Genomic DNA, 6,361 nt, shown 5'->3' on the forward strand with positions numbered 1-6,361 from the left:
CGATGAGACTAGCGTGTGTGGGAGATGCTTTACTAATCGAATAAAGCCAGAAATCACGGAAAATCAGCTGTGATTGACGGTGATTTAATTGACGATAATCGAACGTAAACTGAAATATAATGTAATGAATAAACTAATTACCAGATAATAGAAGATTACAAGATGACAAGAGTCACGAAACAATAATAGCAAACATTCCAATCATAACTGCGATATGACAATACTTCCAGTCAAACTTCTCAGTAAAGATCTAATTAAAATCATCAGTGATCCCAAGCAGATACGCATACTGCTAACTGTCCTAATACAATAAATGATAACACTCTAAAACTTGAAAGCAATAAAATTGTACGATGCGATAAAAATGTGCTTGCGTGAGCGCCACTGAAAGCGATGTGGGAATTTACTAGCAAGGAAAGGACTTACCAGAGATTCTTATAGGACAGTTGCTAAATAGAAACCTAAGCTAGGGGGAGTGTGAACTATAAAGATCTATCGCTAAAAACAAGATGAAATAAAAACTTTGAAAACTGGGGCTCTGCCACGTGTTGGACTTAGTACAATAGGCTGTTGTATAAAAAAAAAACCGAGACTAAAGGTACTTAAGGTTAAAAAACGTCAAAACTTGAAACTTATACTAAAAAGCAAGCATAGAAAATAGTTTGTACTTACACATCGGTTCCCGCTTGCACTCTAAATAGTCAAGGGTAGCTTAAAACTTAATTTACTTGAAAACACGTACTGTGCACGCACGATAACCGAAACTTGAACTACTGGCGGGAATATGCCGCTAACACTATCTATATATGTCCACGTGTAAAAACTGATGACGTCATTGCTAAGCAACAAATTGGCGAATCAGAAAGAGTTAAGATTACTCACTTAATTAGAGAAGCCTCGATATAGTGTTCATTACGTGTTTGATAGGTCATTTCATACACTTACAAGTGGTACCACTGACGGCAGTCGGTAAACTCAACCCAGTGAATTGGTCCCTTTTTGTTCCCTGGAGGTGAGCTTTCTCGGTACAATTGACAAACATCACTACTGCCACTTTCTCAATATAAAGTGGGAAAGGAGTTGCGATTAATGTACCTGAACCTCGTGGTATTGTTTCGAGTAGCATTTACAATGACGCATTTTCTTTGTGACGCCAATAGCCCCAGCTACAAACGAAAAACGTCCAGTTCCTGATATAAAATGATAAAAGCTTGTCATTCAGAAGTTCCATTTAAGTTAAAAAAAGACAGTTAGTTACAAAAAGACGTGAAATTTTCCATAATAGAATACATAAGCAATTTTCGACCAAACTTCGCTTAAAGAACAATGTGTGTATAAAGTTACCGGTAAATATAACTCCATCTGCTAAATTACATGCACTGCGAGTAATTTTGTAACTAACATTATTCCTATAGTTTTCTCCTGGTTCCTCGCTTTGTTCAGCTGACACTGCAGCCTCTGTGGTACATGAAGAAAAGACAAACAAACGAGCCTGAACATTTCCCATAATGAAATACATCACGCGCTTTTAGACCAAAGTGTGCAAAAGTTACCCAACTTCAGAACAAATGTGGATATCAAGTTAACCATAGCTCTGGTAAATTGCATACATTATGAGAAGTCAGTTTCTAACTAAAATTATTAGCATTATCTTCTCCTAGTTCGTCGCTTCGCTCAGTTGACACCTCAGACTCTGTGATACAGGAGGAAAAGACGAACAAACGAGCCTCAAAAGAATTTTCCAAAAACATGATTTGCTTCCAAAATAATGAACTACGCAGGCCTCCAGTAAACAAAAATTAACTTGTAAAACGTTAACTAAAAACTCTAGAAAACGGAAATTACCTTCATCACTTGTTTCGCCGTCTTCAGTTAAGTCCACTGAATCTGTCGTTTGGTGGAAAAGTATGTATGAAGACATTTAAACCCTGTAAAATGTAATCTAAATGGAGTAACACTTTGGCCAATAACAATCAAAAGCTCACCTGACGAGATATCTCCAGTACACCTGGAGCGTTTCCGCCTCGTGGCAGAAGAATAGCCCTCAAGAAAGAGAATGTAATACAAACAAACATTAAGGTGAGTGTTTCGCCATTTATTTTGCATTTGCGCGCCATCTGGAGCCCTGGAAAATAAATCCCAGCAATAAAAGAGGTAGGGGTATAGCCCTACCAGCCCTTCCCCCCCGTGGTTCCTGGTCAGACACAGTCTGTCGGTCGACCGTTCGGCTGATCGGTTGTCGGTCAGTCAGTCAGCCCTCCATCAATAATTCAATTGGGTAGATGGATGGTCTGATCTTCGTTTGTTGGGCATTGCGAAATTGTTTTTTAGTAAAATATAATTAACAATGGCACTGACCAAATGAAAAGCATATCTTTTAAAGAGGCGTCATCTACCTGTACTTCTCCTCTGTAGATGGAGTCATCTGAAAAACAAGATATTGCTCTTCAAACTTACTACAGTAATGAGCCAAAAAACCATTAATTTCATCAATAAACTAAAACAGGACTATGCTACTGACTGATACCTCCAGATCTATTTCCTCATCGCATGCCCCTTTCTTTTTGGAGGTCGAGTGATGCAATGGTGAAAAAGGTGCAACCGTTACATCTGAAAACAACATCAGTGATCTTGGTTAGAGACTTCTCACGAAGTACAGGGGGCCGGAGCTTTTGAAAATGTGGTGGAATTATTTAAGTTTTAGATTTAGTTCTTAACAAGAACACAAAATCATCTAAAAATAATACTGTTTTCCTTTACCCTTGTAACTTTAAGTCATATTGCCATCTCTATTGTACACCAGCCAAGTGCACCTTATTACATTAGATTTTCGCGACACTTAAATTCCGCGATTTGGCGGAAATTTTGTATTTTCAATCACTTTAACTTCGCGAAGCAAGCGTTTGAACCGCATAGAATAGCTAGCAGAATGAGTATGGATAAAGACATCTTGTATTCTGGAAAATGCTTGAGAAATTTGAGATTTCCTTTACCGTGAAATTATTAACTGAACTATCATCTTTACTATTAATTTTTCGTTAGATATGAAAAAACATCTCTCGAATGATACGCGCGTTCTTTCTTCTCGCGATCCCACGCGCTATCTCCACGCGTACCATCTCCACGTGCTATCTCCACACGTGCTCGGAAAAAAAAAATGGCCCTTTTGGCCCCTGTGGCCCGTTTGGCCCTATAAATTCCGTGTTATAATCGGTTTTGTTCAATTAGGTTCAAACTGTTGAAATATTTATGATAATGTATGCGTTACAATAGAAGCTGATTGGTTGATTCTCTTTAATGCACGCTTCAAGTTCCCGCCATGTTGTTGTTGTTCGACTAGGTTTTTGATCCTACATGACGATGTACACGAGTAGTGTGTTCAGTTTAGATTAAAAAGTCCTGGATAGTTGTGGCTCGGTTGGTTTATTTCAACACAAACTTTCACACTATTAACATGGTGAATAGAAAATGTAAGCACTGCCCTAACCCAGGGTGTGGGTCAAAATTTTTAGTTCGATTAGCAAACCATTTGAGTCAAGTACACGAATTGACAGACATTGAGCGAAAATATTGGCTACAGTTTGCTAAGTTACAAACTACCAACATGGTTCGTGTTTATGAGAAAGAGGCTGAACCTAAGACTGCTTGGGAATAGGCTCTAAATCTGAAGCATACAGTTCAATCAATTATTTAAAAGTGTGGACCCAAGACTTAAACATCCCTTCCCGGCAATTGTCGCAGGACGAACCTGTTGTGGTAAAAGTCAGTTTGGAAAACGTTTACTTGAATCGGGGAAGGAGCTCATCGACGGAGCTCCTGAAAACCTCAGTTGGTGCTACCGTATTTACCAACCCGCCTACGATGATATGTTGGGTATGTTGACAACTACTCCAAACATCAACTTTGTCGAAGGAGTTCCTAGCGACTTAGAATCTATGATTGATCCCTCCATCAGAAATTTGGTAGTCATCGACGATTTAATGTAGGAACTCAGTAACGATCAGCGAATTACCAATCTGTTCACGAAAGGTTGCCATCACTGCAATTTGAGCGTGATATTTATACTACAAACATCTTTCACCGAAGAAAGGAATTGAGGGATACCGTACCAGTTTTAACTGTCATTAGTTGTATTTCTATTCTTAGACGCTCGCATTATTCACCAAAATTCCAGGTATTGCACCATCTCTTTAAGAGCTTTATTTAGCGATGACGTTATTCTTTTCAAAAGTTTTGACTTAGAAACTTATCTTTGAAAACGTATTATTACTTTACACAAAGTGCATTTTGTGCGGTGCTTCAGCATTCCCGCCTGTCATTGGAAATGTCACAAACATCTAAAAAGTCACAAATAGGAAAGCGGCGCAACTTCTTAAGGTATAATTAGAGTCGAATTAAGCATTTGCATTATTATATCCTCAGGTAAACCAATCAAGTGTTAACACGTTACAACATGATTTGTAACAACATTTACTGCATACCAGAGCAAAACGTAGTTAACAATGTTCTTGAGCTCTAAAGGACTATGGTGGAACAAATGAACGGAAACGTGACAATCAGATGTAATCTTATGCAATAAAACAACAGTTACACCCAGTCGACTCCGCTGGATTTTCTATATATTGATTAAAAGTGTTAGATAGTGATATAAAGTTCGCATCGCCCCAGGGAATTAGCCATTGAAAAGAATTGAATCTATCGGAATGTGAATTCATGCAAAGAACCTCTCAACTTTGATTTTGGCATCATTCGAATAAAAGATGCCTGTGAGTATCATGATCAGGTAAAATTCCACTCTTGTAAGAATCAAATTTTTCTTTCATCACTTTCTCTCGATTAATCGTTACATTGTAGACTTAGATCAATTCTTTCAGTTCTCATTACTTATCTCTAGAAAGTGTGTTGGTTATATAAGGAGAGATTAGATGTTGATTACTCCTGGGACCTACATAATCACATGTAAAAGTTAAACAGTGGAAATGAAAAACTGGATTACCGTGTGTTCGCATACCAAAGACTCCCCGAGCAAAACCGAATTAACAGAAATGTGAGTTTATAATTGCATTTAAATTGGATAGATTCATGCTTCAGTCGATGGATAATCAGGTAAGCACTCGACAAGGCATGATGATAAAATGAACTTTTTTTTATTCTTGGTCAATTCGCGTAGTGTGAACTAATTTAGTTACTTTTAGAAGAAAAAGCAGCCGAAAAGGCCGAATGCAAAACAAACCTTACACGCAAAAGGTAATCTATCAAAGGAAGAAGATTAAACAATATAGCTTTACTAACCAAGAGAGAAATATGAAATGAAATAAAAAGGATCCCCCTTACTTTTCTCACGTTCTTACGTTTGAGAAGTTTCATTGAAATAAACGACTAATAACTTCGCAGCCAGTGTAAACAGAATTATCGAAAAGGCTTCTGAGTACAAAGTATGGTTCAGTGTACTTGATCATGACCGGATAAAAAGAACAAACTGTAGAACTTTGTAATGATCACTTGGCAAGTGAGACCTCTGAGAGTTGTAAATAGTTAAAGGGTAGTTGATTGCAATAAACGTCTTTGAAAAACATTTGTTCGTTCATTTTCTCGGTCTTGTCTATTTGCATAACTTTAAGCGTTGATGACCCCAGGGAGATTATTTTGCAATAACAAAGAGGCAATGGAAAACTCTATTGTATTTGAACAAACAGAGTTGTTTTGTTCTGTCTAGTACCTTAACAGACCGAGTAGAAATCGAGATGCAACTGAGGGGGAGATAGTGGATGGAGGCATAGTGCTACCACCAATGAAAGCGTTTATGGACAATGTTACAACTCTTACTGAATCCAGGACTGGGACAGAGCTTCTCCTTCAGCGCCTGAATGAGCTTTTTGCATGGTGCCGTATGAAAGCCAAGCCCAAGAAATGCCACAGTCTTTCCATCGTGCACGGACAAGTCAAAGAAATCCACTTCTCCATTGGTGCCGACCAGATTCCAACCGTTAAAGAGCAACCTGCAAAGAGTCTGGGCCGGTGATATAGCATCCCACTTACTGACTGCCATTGCGGTACCGAAATTGAGAAAACTGCAAAGGAAGGTTTAATAGCCATCAATGAGACAGATCTCCCTGGAAAGCTGAAGGCATGGATTTTCCAGCATGGCCTCCTTCCTCGTCTGCTTTGGCCGCTACAGATTTACGAGGTAACACTCACTTGTGTTGAAGCAATCCAACGGCACATCAGCAAATGCCTCAGAAAATGGCTAGGGGTCCCTCCCAGCCTTACAACTGTCGGGCTGTACAGCCGCTCGGCAAAGGTACAGCTACCACTTTCTTCCGTTGTGGATGAATTTAAGGCTGGCAAGGTGCGTCTCCAC

This window comes from Orbicella faveolata, unplaced genomic scaffold (genome assembly GCF_042242905.1).
Source record: "Orbicella faveolata isolate gen_17 unplaced genomic scaffold, um_ofav_v1 contig_13, whole genome shotgun sequence".
Taxonomy (NCBI): Eukaryota; Metazoa; Cnidaria; class Anthozoa; order Scleractinia; family Merulinidae; genus Orbicella; species Orbicella faveolata.